Source organism: Pristiophorus japonicus, unplaced genomic scaffold (assembly GCF_044704955.1).
Source record: "Pristiophorus japonicus isolate sPriJap1 unplaced genomic scaffold, sPriJap1.hap1 HAP1_SCAFFOLD_270, whole genome shotgun sequence".
Lineage (NCBI taxonomy): Eukaryota > Metazoa > Chordata > Chondrichthyes > Pristiophoridae > Pristiophorus > Pristiophorus japonicus.
This window is the reverse complement of record NW_027252450.1, coordinates 1-21089: the sequence shown is the minus strand read 5'-3', so window position 1 is coordinate 21089 and position 21089 is coordinate 1. Positions and strand designations below refer to the sequence as shown.

Genomic DNA, 21089 nt, shown 5'->3' with positions numbered 1-21089 from the left:
ACAGAGAGGAGCGGCTGTTAAATGAGCGGGGGCACAGATATCCTTCGGTATAAAGAGCGGTAGCAGTGAGGATCGCTTGTAACGTGAGGGAGTAAAGGATTTGAGTTATTTTTCAAATAGCACGAGCAGAGGGAAGCGGCAATTTAAAAAGCGAGAACACACAGGAGTGGCTGTTTGCAGCACGGCAGCAGAGATGAGCGGGTGTTGAAAGAGCGGGAGCAAGTCTGGGCGGGCAGTTTGATAAGGAGGAGCAGAAAGGAGCGGCGGTACCGTTTCCTCGAGCTGTGGCGATTTTCAATAATTCCATCAATGTAATATCTCCAACTTTGCAAATCACACCAAGCTGAGTTGCAGTGCGAGCTGCTAGGAGGCTGCAGCGGAATTGGACAGATTCGGTGGATGGCAGATGCCATATAATGAAGATAAGTGTGAGTTTATCCACTTTGGTGGCAAAACCTTGAAGGTAGAATGTTATCTGAATGTTGACCGATTTGTAAAAGCGGAGGGGTATTGAGACCTGGGTATTTTGGTACATCAGTCGTTGAAGTCATTCATACATACAGGTACAGCATGCAGTAAAGGAAGCCAAATGTCATGCTGGCCTTCATAGCGAGGAGATTAGGGTATCGGAGCATGGAGACTTGTACAGCACCTTGCTGAGACCAGACCTTGAGTATTGTGTGCAGTTATGATCATCTAATCTGAGGAAGGACATTCTTGCTTTTGAGGGAGTGTAGCGAATATTCACCAGATTGATTCCAGGGATGGCAGGACTGACATGAAGAAAGACTGGATCGACGAGGCTTATACTCGCTGGAATTTAGAAGAATGAGAGGGGAGCTCATAGAAACATTTAAAATTTGGTCGGGAATGGACAGGTTTGATGGCGTAAAAAGGTTCCCGCAGTCCGAATAAAGGAAGCCCAGTACCAGCGGTCACTGTCTAAGGATAAAGTGTAAACCATTTAGGACCGACACGAGGAGCATCTTCTTCACTCAGATCATTGTGAACCTGTGGAATGCTGTACCACAGAAAGATGTGGAAGCCAGTTGGATAGATATACTCAAAAGACAGTGAGATATGGCCCTTACGGCTAAAGTGATCAAGGGGCATGGAGAGAAATCAGGAAGGGGAAGTGAAGTTGCATGCTCAGCCATGATCATATTGAATGGTGGTGCTGGCTGGAAGGGACGAATGGCCAACTCCTGCACCTACTTTCTAAGTTTCTATGTTTCTATCTTCAGAATATGAGGTGCTTTGTTGTTCTTCGCCTTTTATTAACAAAAATTAAACACTAATTGCACTATCTTTAAACTTGAATGTGTGCGTAACGTGAGCATTGGTGGTTCAGGGGTAGAATTCTCGCCTGCCACGCGGGAGACCCGGGTTCGATTCCCGGCCAATGCAGTGTTTATGGAAGTATTTCAGAAAGCGTGTATTTAAAAATTAAACTTCCCGACTGTTTCAAGAGCGTACACAGAGAGGGGCGGCTGTTAAATGAGCGGGGGCACAGATATCCTTCGGTATAAAGAGCGGGAGCAGTGAGGATCGCTTGTAACGTGAGGGAGTAAAGGATTTGAGTTATTTTTCAAATAGCACGAGCAGAGGGAAGCGGCAATTTAAAAAGCGAGAACACACAGGAGTGGCTGTTTGCAGCACGGCAGCAGAGATGAGCGGGTGTTGAAAGAGCGGGAGCAAGTCTGGGCGGCAGTTTAATAAGGAGGAGCAGAAAGGAGCGGCGGTACCGTTTCCTCGAGCTGTGGCGATTTTCAATAATTCCATCAATGTAATATCTCCAACTTTGCAAATCACACCAAGCTGGGTTGCAGTGCGAGCTGCTAGGAGGCTGCAGCGGAATTGGACAGATTCGGTGGATGGCAGATGCCATATAATGAAGATAAGTGTGAGTTTATCCACTTTGGTGGCAAAACCTTGAAGGTAGAATGTTATCTGAATGTTGACCGATTTGTAAAAGCGGAGGGGTATTGAGACCTGGGTATTTTGGTACATCAGTCGTTGAAGTCATTCATACATACAGGTACAGCATGCAGTAAAGGAAGCCAAATGTCATGCTGGCCTTCATAGCGAGGAGATTAGGGTATCGGAGCATGGAGACTTGTACAGCACCTTGCTGAGACCAGACCTTGAGTATTGTGTGCAGTTATGATCATCTAATCTGAGGAAGGACATTCTTGCTTTTGAGGGAGTGTAGCGAATATTCACCAGATTGATTCCAGGGATGGCAGGACTGACATGAAGAAAGACTGGATCGACGAGGCTTATACTCGCTGGAATTTAGAAGAATGAGAGGGGAGCTCATAGAAACATTTAAAATTTGGTCGGGAATGGACAGGTTTGATGGCGTAAAAAGGTTCCCGCAGTCCGAATAAAGGAAGCCCAGTACCAGCGGTCACTGTCTAAGGATAAAGTGTAAACCATTTAGGACCGACACGAGGAGCATCTTCTTCACTCAGATCATTGTGAACCTGTGGAATTCTGTACCACAGAAAGATGTGGAAGCCAGTTGGATAGATATACTCAAAAGAGAGTGAGATATGGCCCTTACGGCGAAAGTGATCAAGGGGCATGGAGAGAAATCAGGAAGGGGAAGGGAAGTTGCATGCTCAGCCATGATCATATTGAATGGTGGTGCTGGCTGGAAGGGACGAATGGCCTACTCCTGCACCTACTTTCTAAGTTTCTATGTTTCTATCTTCAGAATATGAGGTGCTTTGTTGTTCTTCGCCTTTTATTAACAAAAATTAAACACTAATTGCACTATCTTTAAACTTGAATGTGTTCGTAATGTGAGCATTGGTGGTTCAGGGGTAGAATTCTCGCCTGCCACGCGGGAGACCCGGGTTCGATTCCCGGCCAATGCAGTGTTTATGGAAGTATTTCAGAAAGCGTGCATTTAAATATTAAACTTCCCGACTGTTTCAAGAGCGTACACAGAGAGGAGTGGCTGTTAAATGAGCGGGGGCACAGATATCTTTCGGTATAAAGAGCGGTAGCAGTGAGGATCGCTTGTAACGGAAGGGAGTAAAGGATTTGAGTTATTTTTCAAATAGCACGAGCAGAGGGAAGCGGCAATTTAAAAAGCGAGAACACACAGGAGTGGCTGTTTGCAGCACGGCAGCAGAGATGAGCGGGTGTTGAAAGAGCGGGAGCAAGTCTGGGCGGCAGTTTAATAAGGAGGAGCAGAAAGGAGCGGCGGTACCGTTTCCTCGAGCTGTGGCGATTTTCAATAATTCCATCAATGTAATATCTCCAACTTTGCAAATCACACCAAGCTGGGTTGCAGTGCGAGCTGCTAGGAGGCTGCAGCGGAATTGGACAGATTCGGTGGATGGCAGATGCCATATAATGAAGATAAGTGTGAGTTTATCCACTTTGGTGGCAAAACCTTGAAGGTAGAATGTTATCTGAATGTTGACCGATTTGTAAAAGCGGAGGGGTATTGAGACCTGGGTATTTTGGTACATCAGTCGTTGAAGTCATTCATACATACAGGTACAGCATGCAGTAAAGGAAGCCAAATGTCATGCTGGCCTTCATAGCGAGGAGATTAGGGTATCGGAGCATGGAGACTTGTACAGCACCTTGCTGAGACCAGACCTTGAGTATTGTGTGCAGTTATGATCATCTAATCTGAGGAAGGACATTCTTGCTTTTGAGGGAGTGTAGCGAATATTCACCAGATTGATTCCAGGGATGGCAGGACTGACATGAAGAAAGACTGGATCGACGAGGCTTATACTCGCTGGAATTTAGAAGAATGAGAGGGGAGCTCATAGAAACATTTAAAATTTGGTCGGGAATGGACAGGTTTGATGGCGTAAAAAGGTTCCCGCAGTCCGAATAAAGGAAGCCCAGTACCAGCGGTCACTGTCTAAGGATAAAGTGTAAACCATTTAGGACCGACACGAGGAGCATCTTCTTCACTCAGATCATTGTGAACCTGTGGAATTCTGTACCACAGAAAGATGTGGAAGCCAGTTGGATAGATATACTCAAAAGACAGTGAGATATGGCCCTTACGGCTAAAGTGATCAAGGGGCATGGAGAGAAATCAGGAAGGGGAAGTGAAGTTGCATGCTCAGCCATGATCATATTGAATGGTGGTGCTGGCTGGAAGGGACGAATGGCCTACTCCTGCACCTACTTTCTAAGTTTCTATGTTTCTATCTTCAGAATATGAGGTGCTTTGTTGTTCTTCGCCTTTTATTAACAAAAATTAAACACTAATTGCACTATCTTTAAACTTGAATGTGTTCGTAATGTGAGCATTGGTGGTTCAGGGGTAGAATTCTCGCCTGCCACGCGGGAGACCCGGGTTCGATTCCCGGCCAATGCAGTTTTTATGGAAGTATTTCAGAAAGCGTGTATTTAAAAATTAAACTTCCCCGACTGTTTCAAGAGCGGACACAGAGAGGAGCGGCTGTTAAATGAGCGGGGGCACAGATATCCTTCGGTATAAAGAGCGGTAGCAGTGAGGATCGCTTGTAACGTGAGGGAGTAAAGGATTTGAGTTATTTTTCAAATAGCACGAGCAGAGGGAAGCGGCAATTTAAAAAGCGAGAACACACAGGAGTGGCTGTTTGCAGCACGGCAGCAGAGATGAGCGGGTGTTGAAAGAGCGGGAGCAAGTCTGGGCGGGCAGTTTGATAAGGAGGAGCAGAAAGGAGCGGCGGTACCGTTTCCTCGAGCTGTGGCGATTTTCAATAATTCCATCAATGTAATATCTCCAACTTTGCAAATCACACCAAGCTGAGTTGCAGTGCGAGCTGCTAGGAGGCTGCAGCGGAATTGGACAGATTCGGTGGATGGCAGATGCCATATAATGAAGATAAGTGTGAGTTTATCCACTTTGGTGGCAAAACCTTGAAGGTAGAATGTTATCTGAATGTTGACCGATTTGTAAAAGCGGAGGGGTATTGAGACCTGGGTATTTTGGTACATCAGTCGTTGAAGTCATTCATACACACAGGTACAGCATGCAGTAAAGGAAGCCAAATGTCATGCTGGCCTTCATAGCGAGGAGATTAGGGTATCGGAGCATGGAGACTTGTACAGCACCTTGCTGAGACCAGACCTTGAGTATTGTGTGCAGTTATGATCATCTAATCTGAGGAAGGACATTCTTGCTTTTGAGGGAGTGTAGCGAATATTCACCAGATTGATTCCAGGGATGGCAGGACTGACATGAAGAAAGACTGGATCGACGAGGCTTATACTCGCTGGAATTTAGAAGAATGAGAGGGGAGCTCATAGAAACATTTAAAATTTGGTCGGGAATGGACAGGTTTGATGGCGTAAAAAGGTTCCCGCAGTCCGAATAAAGGAAGCCCAGTACCAGCGGTCACTGTCTAAGGATAAAGTGTAAACCATTTAGGACCGACACGAGGAGCATCTTCTTCACTCAGATCATTGTGAACCTGTGGAATGCTGTACCACAGAAAGATGTGGAAGCCAGTTGGATAGATATACTCAAAAGACAGTGAGATATGGCCCTTACGGCTAAAGTGATCAAGGGGCATGGAGAGAAATCAGGAAGGGGAAGTGAAGTTGCATGCTCAGCCATGATCATATTGAATGGTGGTGCTGGCTGGAAGGGACGAATGGCCAACTCCTGCACCTACTTTCTAAGTTTCTATGTTTCTATCTTCAGAATATGAGGTGCTTTGTTGTTCTTCGCCTTTTATTAACAAAAATTAAACACTAATTGCACTATCTTTAAACTTGAATGTGTGCGTAACGTGAGCAATGGTGGTTCAGGGGTAGAATTCTCGCCTGCCACGCGGGAGACCCGGGTTCGATTCCCGGCCAATGCAGTGTTTATGGAAGTATTTCAGAAAGCGTGTATTTAAAAATTAAACTTCCCGACTGTTTCAAGAGCGTACACAGAGAGGGGCGGCTGTTAAATGAGCGGGGGCACAGATATCCTTCGGTATAAAGAGCGGGAGCAGTGAGGATCGCTTGTAACGTGAGGGAGTAAAGGATTTGAGTTATTTTTCAAATAGCACGAGCAGAGGGAAGCGGCAATTTAAAAAGCGAGAACACACAGGAGTGGCTGTTTGCAGCACGGCAGCAGAGATGAGCGGGTGTTGAAAGAGCGGGAGCAAGTCTGGGCGGCAGTTTAATAAGGAGGAGCAGAAAGGAGCGGCGGTACCGTTTCCTCGAGCTGTGGCGATTTTCAATAATTCCATCAATGTAATATCTCCAACTTTGCAAATCACACCAAGCTGGGTTGCAGTGCGAGCTGCTAGGAGGCTGCAGCGGAATTGGACAGATTCGGTGGATGGCAGATGCCATATAATGAAGATAAGTGTGAGTTTATCCACTTTGGTGGCAAAACCTTGAAGGTAGAATGTTATCTGAATGTTGACCGATTTGTAAAAGCGGAGGGGTATTGAGACCTGGGTATTTTGGTACATCAGTCGTTGAAGTCATTCATACATACAGGTACAGCATGCAGTAAAGGAAGCCAAATGTCATGCTGGCCTTCATAGCGAGGAGATTAGGGTATCGGAGCATGGAGACTTGTACAGCACCTTGCTGAGACCAGACCTTGAGTATTGTGTGCAGTTATGATCATCTAATCTGAGGAAGGACATTCTTGCTTTTGAGGGAGTGTAGCGAATATTCACCAGATTGATTCCAGGGATGGCAGGACTGACATGAAGAAAGACTGGATCGACGAGGCTTATACTCGCTGGAATTTAGAAGAATGAGAGGGGAGCTCATAGAAACATTTAAAATTTGGTCGGGAATGGACAGGTTTGATGGCGTAAAAAGGTTCCCGCAGTCCGAATAAAGGAAGCCCAGTACCAGCGGTCACTGTCTAAGGATAAAGTGTAAACCATTTAGGACCGACACGAGGAGCATCTTCTTCACTCAGATCATTGTGAACCTGTGGAATTCTGTACCACAGAAAGATGTGGAAGCCAGTTGGATAGATATACTCAAAACACAGTGAGATATGGCCCTTACGGCTAAAGTGATCAAGGGGCATGGAGAGAAATCAGGAAGGGGAAGTGAAGTTGCATGCTCAGCCATGATCATATTGAATGGTGGTGCTGGCTGGAAGGGACGAATGGCCTACTCCTGCACCTACTTTCTAAGTTTCTATGTTTCTATCTTCAGAATATGAGGTGCTTTGTTGTTCTTCGCCTTTTATTAACAAAAATTAAACACTAATTGCACTATCTTTAAACTTGAATGTGTTCGTAATGTGAGCATTGGTGGTTCAGGGGTAGAATTCTCGCCTGCCACGCGGGAGACCCGGGTTCGATTCCCGGCCAATGCAGTTTTTATGGAAGTATTTCAGAAAGCGTGTATTTAAAAATTAAACTTCCCCGACTGTTTCAAGAGCGGACACAGAGAGGAGCGGCTGTTAAATGAGCGGGGGCACAGATATCCTTCGGTATAAAGAGCGGTAGCAGTGAGGATCGCTTGTAACGTGAGGGAGTAAAGGATTTGAGTTATTTTTCAAATAGCACGAGCAGAGGGAAGCGGCAATTTAAAAAGCGAGAACACACAGGAGTGGCTGTTTGCAGCACGGCAGCAGAGATGAGCGGGTGTTGAAAGAGCGGGAGCAAGTCTGGGCGGGCAGTTTGATAAGGAGGAGCAGAAAGGAGCGGCGGTACCGTTTCCTCGAGCTGTGGCGATTTTCAATAATTCCATCAATGTAATATCTCCAACTTTGCAAATCACACCAAGCTGAGTTGCAGTGCGAGCTGCTAGGAGGCTGCAGCGGAATTGGACAGATTCGGTGGATGGCAGATGCCATATAATGAAGATAAGTGTGAGTTTATCCACTTTGGTGGCAAAACCTTGAAGGTAGAATGTTATCTGAATGTTGACCGATTTGTAAAAGCGGAGGGGTATTGAGACCTGGGTATTTTGGTACATCAGTCGTTGAAGTCATTCATACATACAGGTACAGCATGCAGTAAAGGAAGCCAAATGTCATGCTGGCCTTCATAGCGAGGAGATTAGGGTATCGGAGCATGGAGACTTGTACAGCACCTTGCTGAGACCAGACCTTGAGTATTGTGTGCAGTTATGATCATCTAATCTGAGGAAGGACATTCTTGCTTTTGAGGGAGTGTAGCGAATATTCACCAGATTGATTCCAGGGATGGCAGGACTGACATGAAGAAAGACTGGATCGACGAGGCTTATACTCGCTGGAATTTAGAAGAATGAGAGGGGAGCTCATAGAAACATTTAAAATTTGGTCGGGAATGGACAGGTTTGATGGCGTAAAAAGGTTCCCGCAGTCCGAATAAAGGAAGCCCAGTACCAGCGGTCACTGTCTAAGGATAAAGTGTAAACCATTTAGGACCGACACGAGGAGCATCTTCTTCACTCAGATCATTGTGAACCTGTGGAATGCTGTACCACAGAAAGATGTGGAAGCCAGTTGGATAGATATACTCAAAAGACAGTGAGATATGGCCCTTACGGCTAAAGTGATCAAGGGGCATGGAGAGAAATCAGGAAGGGGAAGTGAAGTTGCATGCTCAGCCATGATCATATTGAATGGTGGTGCTGGCTGGAAGGGACGAATGGCCAACTCCTGCACCTACTTTCTAAGTTTCTATGTTTCTATCTTCAGAATATGAGGTGCTTTGTTGTTCTTCGCCTTTTATTAACAAAAATTAAACACTAATTGCACTATCTTTAAACTTGAATGTGTGCGTAACGTGAGCATTGGTGGTTCAGGGGTAGAATTCTCGCCTGCCACGCGGGAGACCCGGGTTCGATTCCCGGCCAATGCAGTGTTTATGGAAGTATTTCAGAAAGCGTGTATTTAAAAATTAAACTTCCCGACTGTTTCAAGAGCGTACACAGAGAGGGGCGGCTGTTAAATGAGCGGGGGCACAGATATCCTTCGGTATAAAGAGCGGGAGCAGTGAGGATCGCTTGTAACGTGAGGGAGTAAAGGATTTGAGTTATTTTTCAAATAGCACGAGCAGAGGGAAGCGGCAATTTAAAAAGCGAGAACACACAGGAGTGGCTGTTTGCAGCACGGCAGCAGAGATGAGCGGGTGTTGAAAGAGCGGGAGCAAGTCTGGGCGGGCAGTTTGATAAGGAGGAGCAGAAAGGAGCGGCGGTACCGTTTCCTCGAGCTGTGGCGATTTTCAATAATTCCATCAATGTAATATCTCCAACTTTGCAAATCACACCAAGCTGAGTTGCAGTGCGAGCTGCTAGGAGGCTGCAGCGGAATTGGACAGATTCGGTGGATGGCAGATGCCATATAATGAAGATAAGTGTGAGTTTATCCACTTTGGTGGCAAAACCTTGAAGGTAGAATGTTATCTGAATGTTGACCGATTTGTAAAAGCGGAGGGGTATTGAGACCTGGGTATTTTGGTACATCAGTCGTTGAAGTCATTCATACATACAGGTACAGCATGCAGTAAAGGAAGCCAAATGTCATGCTGGCCTTCATAGCGAGGAGATTAGGGTATCGGAGCATGGAGACTTGTACAGCACCTTGCTGAGACCAGACCTTGAGTATTGTGTGCAGTTATGATCATCTAATCTGAGGAAGGACATTCTTGCTTTTGAGGGAGTGTAGCGAATATTCACCAGATTGATTCCAGGGATGGCAGGACTGACATGAAGAAAGACTGGATCGACGAGGCTTATACTCGCTGGAATTTAGAAGAATGAGAGGGGAGCTCATAGAAACATTTAAAATTTGGTCGGGAATGGACAGGTTTGATGGCGTAAAAAGGTTCCCGCAGTCCGAATAAAGGAAGCCCAGTACCAGCGGTCACTGTCTAAGGATAAAGTGTAAACCATTTAGGACCGACACGAGGAGCATCTTCTTCACTCAGATCATTGTGAACCTGTGGAATGCTGTACCACAGAAAGATGTGGAAGCCAGTTGGATAGATATACTCAAAAGACAGTGAGATATGGCCCTTACGGCTAAAGTGATCAAGGGGCATGGAGAGAAATCAGGAAGGGGAAGTGAAGTTGCATGCTCAGCCATGATCATATTGAATGGTGGTGCTGGCTGGAAGGGACGAATGGCCAACTCCTGCACCTACTTTCTAAGTTTCTATGTTTCTATCTTCAGAATATGAGGTGCTTTGTTGTTCTTCGCCTTTTATTAACAAAAATTAAACACTAATTGCACTATCTTTAAACTTGAATGTGTGCGTAACGTGAGCATTGGTGGTTCAGGGGTAGAATTCTCGCCTGCCACGCGGGAGACCCGGGTTCGATTCCCGGCCAATGCAGTGTTTATGGAAGTATTTCAGAAAGCGTGTATTTAAAAATTAAACTTCCCGACTGTTTCAAGAGCGTACACAGAGAGGGGCGGCTGTTAAATGAGCGGGGGCACAGATATCCTTCGGTATAAAGAGCGGGAGCAGTGAGGATCGCTTGTAACGTGAGGGAGTAAAGGATTTGAGTTATTTTTCAAATAGCACGAGCAGAGGGAAGCGGCAATTTAAAAAGCGAGAACACACAGGAGTGGCTGTTTGCAGCACGGCAGCAGAGATGAGCGGGTGTTGAAAGAGCGGGAGCAAGTCTGGGCGGCAGTTTAATAAGGAGGAGCAGAAAGGAGCGGCGGTACCGTTTCCTCGAGCTGTGGCGATTTTCAATAATTCCATCAATGTAATATCTCCAACTTTGCAAATCACACCAAGCTGGGTTGCAGTGCGAGCTGCTAGGAGGCTGCAGCGGAATTGGACAGATTCGGTGGATGGCAGATGCCATATAATGAAGATAAGTGTGAGTTTATCCACTTTGGTGGCAAAACCTTGAAGGTAGAATGTTATCTGAATGTTGACCGATTTGTAAAAGCGGAGGGGTATTGAGACCTGGGTATTTTGGTACATCAGTCGTTGAAGTCATTCATACATACAGGTACAGCATGCAGTAAAGGAAGCCAAATGTCATGCTGGCCTTCATAGCGAGGAGATTAGGGTATCGGAGCATGGAGACTTGTACAGCACCTTGCTGAGACCAGACCTTGAGTATTGTGTGCAGTTATGATCATCTAATCTGAGGAAGGGCATTCTTGCTTTTGAGGGAGTGTAGCGAATATTCACCAGATTGATTCCAGGGATGGCAGGACTGACATGAAGAAAGACTGGATCGACGAGGCTTGTACTCGCTGGAATTTAGAAGAATGAGAGGGGAGCTCATAGAAACATTTAAAATTTGGTCGGGAATGGACAGGTTTGATGGCGTAAAAAGGTTCCCGCAGTCCGAATAAAGGAAGCCCAGTACCAGCGGTCACTGTCTAAGGATAAAGTGTAAGCCATTTAGGACCGACACGAGGAGCATCTTCTTCACTCAGATCATTGTGAACCTGTGGAATTCTGTACCACAGAAAGATGTGGAAGCCAGTTGGATAGATATACTCAAAAGACAGTGAGATATGGCCCTTACGGCTAAAGTGATCAAGGGGCATGGAGAGAAATCAGGAAGGGGAAGTGAAGTTGCATGCTCAGCCATGATCATATTGAATGGTGGTGCTGGCTGGAAGGGACGAATGGCCAACTCCTGCACCTACTTTCTAAGTTTCTATGTTTCTATCTTCAGAATATGAGGTGCTTTGTTGTTCTTCGCCTTTTATTAACAAAAATTAAACACTAATTGCACTATCTTTAAACTTGAATGTGTTCGTAATGTGAGCATTGGTGGTTCAGGGGTAGAATTCTCGCCTGCCACGCGGGAGACCCGGGTTCGATTCCCGGCCAATGCAGTGTTTATGGCAGTATTTCAGAAAGCGTGTATTTAAATATTAAACTTCCCGACTGTTTCAAGAGCGTACACAGAGAGGAGTGGCTGTTAAATGAGCGGGGGCACAGATATCTTTCGGTATAAAGAGCGGTAGCAGTGAGGATCGCTTGTAACGGAAGGGAGTAAAGGATTTGAGTTATTTTTCAAATAGCACGAGCAGAGGGAAGCGGCAATTTAAAAAGCGAGAACACACAGGAGTGGCTGTTTGCAGCACGGCAGCAGAGATGAGCGGGTGTTGAAAGAGCGGGAGCAAGTCTGGGCGGCAGTTTAATAAGGAGGAGCAGAAAGGAGCGGCGGTACCGTTTCCTCGAGCTGTGGCGATTTTCAATAATTCCATCAATGTAATATCTCCAACTTTGCAAATCACACCAAGCTGGGTTGCAGTGCGAGCTGCTAGGAGGCTGCAGCGGAATTGGACAGATTCGGTGGATGGCAGATGCCATATAATGAAGATAAGTGTGAGTTTATCCACTTTGGTGGCAAAACCTTGAAGGTAGAATGTTATCTGAATGTTGACCGATTTGTAAAAGCGGAGGGGTATTGAGACCTGGGTATTTTGGTACATCAGTCGTTGAAGTCATTCATACATACAGGTACAGCATGCAGTAAAGGAAGCCAAATGTCATGCTGGCCTTCATAGCGAGGAGATTAGGGTATCGGAGCATGGAGACTTGTACAGCACCTTGCTGAGACCAGACCTTGAGTATTGTGTGCAGTTATGATCATCTAATCTGAGGAAGGACATTCTTGCTTTTGAGGGAGTGTAGCGAATATTCACCAGATTGATTCCAGGGATGGCAGGACTGACATGAAGAAAGACTGGATCGACGAGGCTTATACTCGCTGGAATTTAGAAGAATGAGAGGGGAGCTCATAGAAACATTTAAAATTTGGTCGGGAATGGACAGGTTTGATGGCGTAAAAAGGTTCCCGCAGTCCGAATAAAGGAAGCCCAGTACCAGCGGTCACTGTCTAAGGATAAAGTGTAAACCATTTAGGACCGACACGAGGAGCATCTTCTTCACTCAGATCATTGTGAACCTGTGGAATTCTGTACCACAGAAAGATGTGGAAGCCAGTTGGATAGATATACTCAAAAGACAGTGAGATATGGCCCTTACGGCTAAAGTGATCAAGGGGCATGGAGAGAAATCAGGAAGGGGAAGTGAAGTTGCATGCTCAGCCATGATCATATTGAATGGTGGTGCTGGCTGGAAGGGACGAATGGCCTACTCCTGCACCTACTTTCTAAGTTTCTATGTTTCTATCTTCAGAATATGAGGTGCTTTGTTGTTCTTCGCCTTTTATTAACAAAAATTAAACACTAATTGCACTATCTTTAAACTTGAATGTGTTCGTAATGTGAGCATTGGTGGTTCAGGGGTAGAATTCTCGCCTGCCACGCGGGAGACCCGGGTTCGATTCCCGGCCAATGCAGTTTTTATGGAAGTATTTCAGAAAGCGTGTATTTAAAAATTAAACTTCCCCGACTGTTTCAAGAGCGGACACAGAGAGGAGCGGCTGTTAAATGAGCGGGGGCACAGATATCCTTCGGTATAAAGAGCGGTAGCAGTGAGGATCGCTTGTAACGTGAGGGAGTAAAGGATTTGAGTTATTTTTCAAATAGCACGAGCAGAGGGAAGCGGCAATTTAAAAAGCGAGAACACACAGGAGTGGCTGTTTGCAGCACGGCAGCAGAGATGAGCGGGTGTTGAAAGAGCGGGAGCAAGTCTGGGCGGGCAGTTTGATAAGGAGGAGCAGAAAGGAGCGGCGGTACCGTTTCCTCGAGCTGTGGCGATTTTCAATAATTCCATCAATGTAATATCTCCAACTTTGCAAATCACACCAAGCTGAGTTGCAGTGCGAGCTGCTAGGAGGCTGCAGCGGAATTGGACAGATTCGGTGGATGGCAGATGCCATATAATGAAGATAAGTGTGAGTTTATCCACTTTGGTGGCAAAACCTTGAAGGTAGAATGTTATCTGAATGTTGACCGATTTGTAAAAGCGGAGGGGTATTGAGACCTGGGTATTTTGGTACATCAGTCGTTGAAGTCATTCATACATACAGGTACAGCATGCAGTAAAGGAAGCCAAATGTCATGCTGGCCTTCATAGCGAGGAGATTAGGGTATCGGAGCATGGAGACTTGTACAGCACCTTGCTGAGACCAGACCTTGAGTATTGTGTGCAGTTATGATCATCTAATCTGAGGAAGGACATTCTTGCTTTTGAGGGAGTGTAGCGAATATTCACCAGATTGATTCCAGGGATGGCAGGACTGACATGAAGAAAGACTGGATCGACGAGGCTTATACTCGCTGGAATTTAGAAGAATGAGAGGGGAGCTCATAGAAACATTTAAAATTTGGTCGGGAATGGACAGGTTTGATGGCGTAAAAAGGTTCCCGCAGTCCGAATAAAGGAAGCCCAGTACCAGCGGTCACTGTCTAAGGATAAAGTGTAAACCATTTAGGACCGACACGAGGAGCATCTTCTTCACTCAGATCATTGTGAACCTGTGGAATGCTGTACCACAGAAAGATGTGGAAGCCAGTTGGATAGATATACTCAAAAGACAGTGAGATATGGCCCTTACGGCTAAAGTGATCAAGGGGCATGGAGAGAAATCAGGAAGGGGAAGTGAAGTTGCATGCTCAGCCATGATCATATTGAATGGTGGTGCTGGCTGGAAGGGACGAATGGCCAACTCCTGCACCTACTTTCTAAGTTTCTATGTTTCTATCTTCAGAATATGAGGTGCTTTGTTGTTCTTCGCCTTTTATTAACAAAAATTAAACACTAATTGCACTATCTTTAAACTTGAATGTGTGCGTAACGTGAGCAATGGTGGTTCAGGGGTAGAATTCTCGCCTGCCACGCGGGAGACCCGGGTTCGATTCCCGGCCAATGCAGTGTTTATGGAAGTATTTCAGAAAGCGTGTATTTAAAAATTAAACTTCCCGACTGTTTCAAGAGCGTACACAGAGAGGGGCGGCTGTTAAATGAGCGGGGGCACAGATATCCTTCGGTATAAAGAGCGGGAGCAGTGAGGATCGCTTGTAACGTGAGGGAGTAAAGGATTTGAGTTATTTTTCAAATAGCACGAGCAGAGGGAAGCGGCAATTTAAAAAGCGAGAACACACAGGAGTGGCTGTTTGCAGCACGGCAGCAGAGATGAGCGGGTGTTGAAAGAGCGGGAGCAAGTCTGGGCGGCAGTTTAATAAGGAGGAGCAGAAAGGAGCGGCGGTACCGTTTCCTCGAGCTGTGGCGATTTTCAATAATTCCATCAATGTAATATCTCCAACTTTGCAAATCACACCAAGCTGGGTTGCAGTGCGAGCTGCTAGGAGGCTGCAGCGGAATTGGACAGATTCGGTGGATGGCAGATGCCATATAATGAAGATAAGTGTGAGTTTATCCACTTTGGTGGCAAAACCTTGAAGGTAGAATGTTATCTGAATGTTGACCGATTTGTAAAAGCGGAGGGGTATTGAGACCTGGGTATTTTGGTACATCAGTCGTTGAAGTCATTCATACATACAGGTACAGCATGCAGTAAAGGAAGCCAAATGTCATGCTGGCCTTCATAGCGAGGAGATTAGGGTATCGGAGCATGGAGACTTGTACAGCACCTTGCTGAGACCAGACCTTGAGTATTGTGTGCAGTTATGATCATCTAATCTGAGGAAGGACATTCTTGCTTTTGAGGGAGTGTAGCGAATATTCACCAGATTGATTCCAGGGATGGCAGGACTGACATGAAGAAAGACTGGATCGACGAGGCTTATACTCGCTGGAATTTAGAAGAATGAGAGGGGAGCTCATAGAAACATTTAAAATTTGGTCGGGAATGGACAGGTTTGATGGCGTAAAAAGGTTCCCGCAGTCCGAATAAAGGAAGCCCAGTACCAGCGGTCACTGTCTAAGGATAAAGTGTAAACCATTTAGGACCGACACGAGGAGCATCTTCTTCACTCAGATCATTGTGAACCTGTGGAATTCTGTACCACAGAAAGATGTGGAAGCCAGTTGGATAGATATACTCAAAACACAGTGAGATATGGCCCTTACGGCTAAAGTGATCAAGGGGCATGGAGAGAAATCAGGAAGGGGAAGTGAAGTTGCATGCTCAGCCATGATCATATTGAATGGTGGTGCTGGCTGGAAGGGACGAATGGCCTACTCCTGCACCTACTTTCTAAGTTTCTATGTTTCTATCTTCAGAATATGAGGTGCTTTGTTGTTCTTCGCCTTTTATTAACAAAAATTAAACACTAATTGCACTATCTTTAAACTTGAATGTGTTCGTAATGTGAGCATTGGTGGTTCAGGGGTAGAATTCTCGCCTGCCACGCGGGAGACCCGGGTTCGATTCCCGGCCAATGCAGTTTTTATGGAAGTATTTCAGAAAGCGTGTATTTAAAAATTAAACTTCCCCGACTGTTTCAAGAGCGGACACAGAGAGGAGCGGCTGTTAAATGAGCGGGGGCACAGATATCCTTCGGTATAAAGAGCGGTAGCAGTGAGGATCGCTTGTAACGTGAGGGAGTAAAGGATTTGAGTTATTTTTCAAATAGCACGAGCAGAGGGAAGCGGCAATTTAAAAAGCGAGAACACACAGGAGTGGCTGTTTGCAGCACGGCAGCAGAGATGAGCGGGTGTTGAAAGAGCGGGAGCAAGTCTGGGCGGGCAGTTTGATAAGGAGGAGCAGAAAGGAGCGGCGGTACCGTTTCCTCGAGCTGTGGCGATTTTCAATAATTCCATCAATGTAATATCTCCAACTTTGCAAATCACACCAAGCTGAGTTGCAGTGCGAGCTGCTAGGAGGCTGCAGCGGAATTGGACAGATTCGGTGGATGGCAGATGCCATATAATGAAGATAAGTGTGAGTTTATCCACTTTGGTGGCAAAACCTTGAAGGTAGAATGTTATCTGAATGTTGACCGATTTGTAAAAGCGGAGGGGTATTGAGACCTGGGTATTTTGGTACATCAGTCGTTGAAGTCATTCATACATACAGGTACAGCATGCAGTAAAGGAAGCCAAATGTCATGCTGGCCTTCATAGCGAGGAGATTAGGGTATCGGAGCATGGAGACTTGTACAGCACCTTGCTGAGACCAGACCTTGAGTATTGTGTGCAGTTATGATCATCTAATCTGAGGAAGGACATTCTTGCTTTTGAGGGAGTGTAGCGAATATTCACCAGATTGATTCCAGGGATGGCAGGACTGACATGAAGAAAGACTGGATCGACGAGGCTTATACTCGCTGGAATTTAGAAGAATGAGAGGGGAGCTCATAGAAACATTTAAAATTTGGTCGGGAATGGACAGGTTTGATGGCGTAAAAAGGTTCCCGCAGTCCGAATAAAGGAAGCCCAGTACCAGCGGTCACTGTCTAAGGATAAAGTGTAAACCATTTAGGACCGACACGAGGAGCATCTTCTTCACTCAGATCATTGTGAACCTGTGGAATGCTGTACCACAGAAAGATGTGGAAGCCAGTTGGATAGATATACTCAAAAGACAGTGAGATATGGCCCTTACGGCTAAAGTGATCAAGGGGCATGGAGAGAAATCAGGAAGGGGAAGTGAAGTTGCATGCTCAGCCATGATCATATTGAATGGTGGTGCTGGCTGGAAGGGACGAATGGCCAACTCCTGCACCTACTTTCTAAGTTTCTATGTTTCTATCTTCAGAATATGAGGTGCTTTGTTGTTCTTCGCCTTTTATTAACAAAAATTAAACACTAATTGCACTATCTTTAAACTTGAATGTGTGCGTAACGTGAGCATTGGTGGTTCAGGGGTAGAATTCTCGCCTGCCACGCGGGAGACCCGGGTTCGATTCCCGGCCAATGCAGTGTTTATGGAAGTATTTCAGAAAGCGTGTATTTAAAAATTAAACTTCCCGACTGTTTCAAGAGCGTACACAGAGAGGGGCGGCTGTTAAATGAGCGGGGGCACAGATATCCTTCGGTATAAAGAGCGGGAGCAGTGAGGATCGCTTGTAACGTGAGGGAGTAAAGGATTTGAGTTATTTTTCAAATAGCACGAGCAGAGGGAAGCGGCAATTTAAAAAGCGAGAACACACAGGAGTGGCTGTTTGCAGCACGGCAGCAGAGATGAGCGGGTGTTGAAAGAGCGGGAGCAAGTCTGGGCGGGCAGTTTGATAAGGAGGAGCAGAAAGGAGCGGCGGTACCGTTTCCTCGAGCTGTGGCGATTTTCAATAATTCCATCAATGTAATATCTCCAACTTTGCAAATCACACCAAGCTGAGTTGCAGTGCGAGCTGCTAGGAGGCTGCAGCGGAATTGGACAGATTCGGTGGATGGCAGATGCCATATAATGAAGATAAGTGTGAGTTTATCCACTTTGGTGGCAAAACCTTGAAGGTAGAATGTTATCTGAATGTTGACCGATTTGTAAAAGCGGAGGGGTATTGAGACCTGGGTATTTTGGTACATCAGTCGTTGAAGTCATTCATACATACAGGTACAGCATGCAGTAAAGGAAGCCAAATGTCATGCTGGCCTTCATAGCGAGGAGATTAGGGTATCGGAGCATGGAGACTTGTACAGCACCTTGCTGAGACCAGACCTTGAGTATTGTGTGCAGTTATGATCATCTAATCTGAGGAAGGACATTCTTGCTTTTGAGGGAGTGTAGCGAATATTCACCAGATTGATTCCAGGGATGGCAGGACTGACATGAAGAAAGACTGGATCGACGAGGCTTATACTCGCTGGAATTTAGAAGAATGAGAGGGGAGCTCATAGAAACATTTAAAATTTGGTCGGGAATGGACAGGTTTGATGGCGTAAAAAGGTTCCCGCAGTCCGAATAAAGGAAGCCCAGTACCAGCGGTCACTGTCTAAGGATAAAGTGTAAACCATTTAGGACCGACACGAGGAGCATCTTCTTCACTCAGATCATTGTGAACCTGTGGAATGCTGTACCACAGAAAGATGTGGAAGCCAGTTGGATAGATATACTCAAAAGACAGTGAGATATGGCCCTTACGGCTAAAGTGATCAAGGGGCATGGAGAGAAATCAGGAAGGGGAAGTGAAGTTGCATGCTCAGCCATGATCATATTGAATGGTGGTGCTGGCTGGAAGGGACGAATGGCCAACTCCTGCACCTACTTTCTAAGTTTCTATGTTTCTATCTTCAGAATATGAGGTGCTTTGTTGTTCTTCGCCTTTTATTAACAAAAATTAAACACTAATTGCACTATCTTTAAACTTGAATGTGTGCGTAACGTGAGCATTGGTGGTTCAGGGGTAGAATTCTCGCCTGCCACGCGGGAGACCCGGGTTCGATTCCCGGCCAATGCAGTGTTTATGGAAGTATTTCAGAAAGCGTGTATTTAAAAATTAAACTTCCCGACTGTTTCAAGAGCGTACACAGAGAGGGGCGGCTGTTAAATGAGCGGGGGCACAGATATCCTTCGGTATAAAGAGCGGGAGCAGTGAGGATCGCTTGTAACGTGAGGGAGTAAAGGATTTGAGTTATTTTTCAAATAGCACGAGCAGAGGGAAGCGGCAATTTAAAAAGCGAGAACACACAGGAGTGGCTGTTTGCAGCACGGCAGCAGAGATGAGCGGGTGTTGAAAGAGCGGGAGCAAGTCTGGGCGGCAGTTTAATAAGGAGGAGCAGAAAGGAGCGGCGGTACCGTTTCCTCGAGCTGTGGCGATTTTCAATAATTCCATCAATGTAATATCTCCAACTTTGCAAATCACACCAAGCTGGGTTGCAGTGCGAGCTGCTAGGAGGCTGCAGCGGAATTGGACAGATTCGGTGGATGGCAGATGCCATATAATGAAGATAAGTGTGAGTTTATCCACTTTGGTGGCAAAACCTTGAAGGTAGAATGTTATCTGAATGTTGACCGATTTGTAAAAGCGGAGGGGTATTGAGACCTGGGTATTTTGGTACATCAGTCGTTGAAGTCATTCATACATACAGGTACAGCATGCAGTAAAGGAAGCCAAATGTCATGCTGGCCTTCATAGCGAGGAGATTAGGGTATCGGAGCATGGAGACTTGTACAGCACCTTGCTGAGACCAGACCTTGAGTATTGTGTGCAGTTATGATCATCTAATCTGAGGAAGGGCATTCTTGCTTTTGAGGGAGTGTAGCGAATATTCACCAGATTGATTCCAGGGATGGCAGGACTGACATGAAGAAAGACTGGATCGACGAGGCTTGTACTCGCTGGAATTTAGAAGAATGAGAGGGGAGCTCATAGAAACATTTAAAATTTGGTCGGGAATGGACAGGTTTGATGGCGTAAAAAGGTTCCCGCAGTCCGAATAAAGGAAGCCCAGTACCAGCGGTCACTGTCTAAGGATAAAGTGTAAGCCATTTAGGACCGACACGAGGAGCATCTTCTTCACTCAGATCATTGTGAACCTGTGGAATTCTGTACCACAGAAAGATGTGGAAGCCAGTTGGATAGATATACTCAAAAGACAGTGAGATATGGCCCTTACGGCTAAAGTGATCAAGGGGCATGGAGAGAAATCAGGAAGGGGAAGTGAAGTTGCATGCTCAGCCATGATCATATTGAATGGTGGTGCTGGCTGGAAGGGACGAATGGCCAACTCCTGCACCTACTTTCTAAGTTTCTATGTTTCTATCTTCAGAATATGAGGTGCTTTGTTGTTCTTCGCCTTTTATTAACAAAAATTAAACACTAATTGCACTATCTTTAAACTTGAATGTGTTCGTAATGTGAGCATTGGTGGTTCAGGGGTAGAATTCTCGCCTGCCACGCGGGAGACCCGGGTTCGATTCCCGGCCAATGCAGTGTTTATGGCAGTATTTCAGAAAGCGTGTATTTAAATATTAAACTTCCCGACTGTTTCAAGAGCGTACACAGAGAGGAGTGGCTGTTAAATGAGCGGGGGCACAGATATCTTTCGGTATAAAGAGCGGTAGCAGTGAGGATCGCTTGTAACGGAAGGGAGTAAAGGATTTGAGTTATTTTTCAAATAGCACGAGCAGAGGGAAGCGGCAATTTAAAAAGCGAGAACACACAGGAGTGGCTGTTTGCAGCACGGCAGCAGAGATGAGCGGGTGTTGAAAGAGCGGGAGCAAGTCTGGGCGGCAGTTTAATAAGGAGGAGCAGAAAGGAGCGGCGGTACCGTTTCCTCGAGCTGTGGCGATTTTCAATAATTCCATCAATGTAATATCTCCAACTTTGCAAATCACACCAAGCTGGGTTGCAGTGCGAGCTGCTAGGAGGCTGCAGCGGAATTGGACAGATTCGGTGGATGGCAGATGCCATATAATGAAGATAAGTG

At 45.9% G+C, this 21089-nt stretch overlaps 14 non-coding genes across 14 annotated transcripts; all 14 read left to right on the top strand.

The window, feature by feature from the left end:
- Window positions 1–1336: 1336 nt before the first annotated feature.
- trnag-gcc (transfer RNA glycine (anticodon GCC)) lies at window positions 1337–1407 on the top strand. The gene has a single exon. It is a non-coding gene; the product is annotated as a tRNA-Gly (tRNA).
- Window positions 1408–2811: 1404 nt separating this feature from the next.
- Window positions 2812–2882, top strand: trnag-gcc (transfer RNA glycine (anticodon GCC)). Its single transcript has one exon. It is a non-coding gene; the product is annotated as a tRNA-Gly (tRNA).
- Window positions 2883–4286: 1404 nt separating this feature from the next.
- On the top strand, window positions 4287–4357 carry trnag-gcc (transfer RNA glycine (anticodon GCC)). Its single transcript has one exon. It is a non-coding gene; the product is annotated as a tRNA-Gly (tRNA).
- A 1406-nt stretch (window positions 4358–5763) lies between these two features.
- trnag-gcc (transfer RNA glycine (anticodon GCC)) lies at window positions 5764–5834 on the top strand. Its single transcript has one exon. It is a non-coding gene; the product is annotated as a tRNA-Gly (tRNA).
- Window positions 5835–7238: 1404 nt separating this feature from the next.
- Window positions 7239–7309, top strand: trnag-gcc (transfer RNA glycine (anticodon GCC)). The gene has a single exon. It is a non-coding gene; the product is annotated as a tRNA-Gly (tRNA).
- A 1406-nt stretch (window positions 7310–8715) lies between these two features.
- trnag-gcc (transfer RNA glycine (anticodon GCC)) lies at window positions 8716–8786 on the top strand. Its single transcript has one exon. It is a non-coding gene; the product is annotated as a tRNA-Gly (tRNA).
- Window positions 8787–10191: 1405 nt separating this feature from the next.
- trnag-gcc (transfer RNA glycine (anticodon GCC)) lies at window positions 10192–10262 on the top strand. Its single transcript has one exon. It is a non-coding gene; the product is annotated as a tRNA-Gly (tRNA).
- Window positions 10263–11666: 1404 nt separating this feature from the next.
- On the top strand, window positions 11667–11737 carry trnag-gcc (transfer RNA glycine (anticodon GCC)). The gene has a single exon. It is a non-coding gene; the product is annotated as a tRNA-Gly (tRNA).
- Window positions 11738–13141: 1404 nt separating this feature from the next.
- trnag-gcc (transfer RNA glycine (anticodon GCC)) lies at window positions 13142–13212 on the top strand. The gene has a single exon. It is a non-coding gene; the product is annotated as a tRNA-Gly (tRNA).
- A 1406-nt stretch (window positions 13213–14618) lies between these two features.
- On the top strand, window positions 14619–14689 carry trnag-gcc (transfer RNA glycine (anticodon GCC)). The gene has a single exon. It is a non-coding gene; the product is annotated as a tRNA-Gly (tRNA).
- Window positions 14690–16093: 1404 nt separating this feature from the next.
- Window positions 16094–16164, top strand: trnag-gcc (transfer RNA glycine (anticodon GCC)). Its single transcript has one exon. It is a non-coding gene; the product is annotated as a tRNA-Gly (tRNA).
- Window positions 16165–17570: 1406 nt separating this feature from the next.
- Window positions 17571–17641, top strand: trnag-gcc (transfer RNA glycine (anticodon GCC)). Its single transcript has one exon. It is a non-coding gene; the product is annotated as a tRNA-Gly (tRNA).
- Window positions 17642–19046: 1405 nt separating this feature from the next.
- trnag-gcc (transfer RNA glycine (anticodon GCC)) lies at window positions 19047–19117 on the top strand. Its single transcript has one exon. It is a non-coding gene; the product is annotated as a tRNA-Gly (tRNA).
- A 1404-nt stretch (window positions 19118–20521) lies between these two features.
- trnag-gcc (transfer RNA glycine (anticodon GCC)) lies at window positions 20522–20592 on the top strand. The gene has a single exon. It is a non-coding gene; the product is annotated as a tRNA-Gly (tRNA).
- The last annotated feature ends 497 nt before the right edge of the window (window positions 20593–21089 follow it).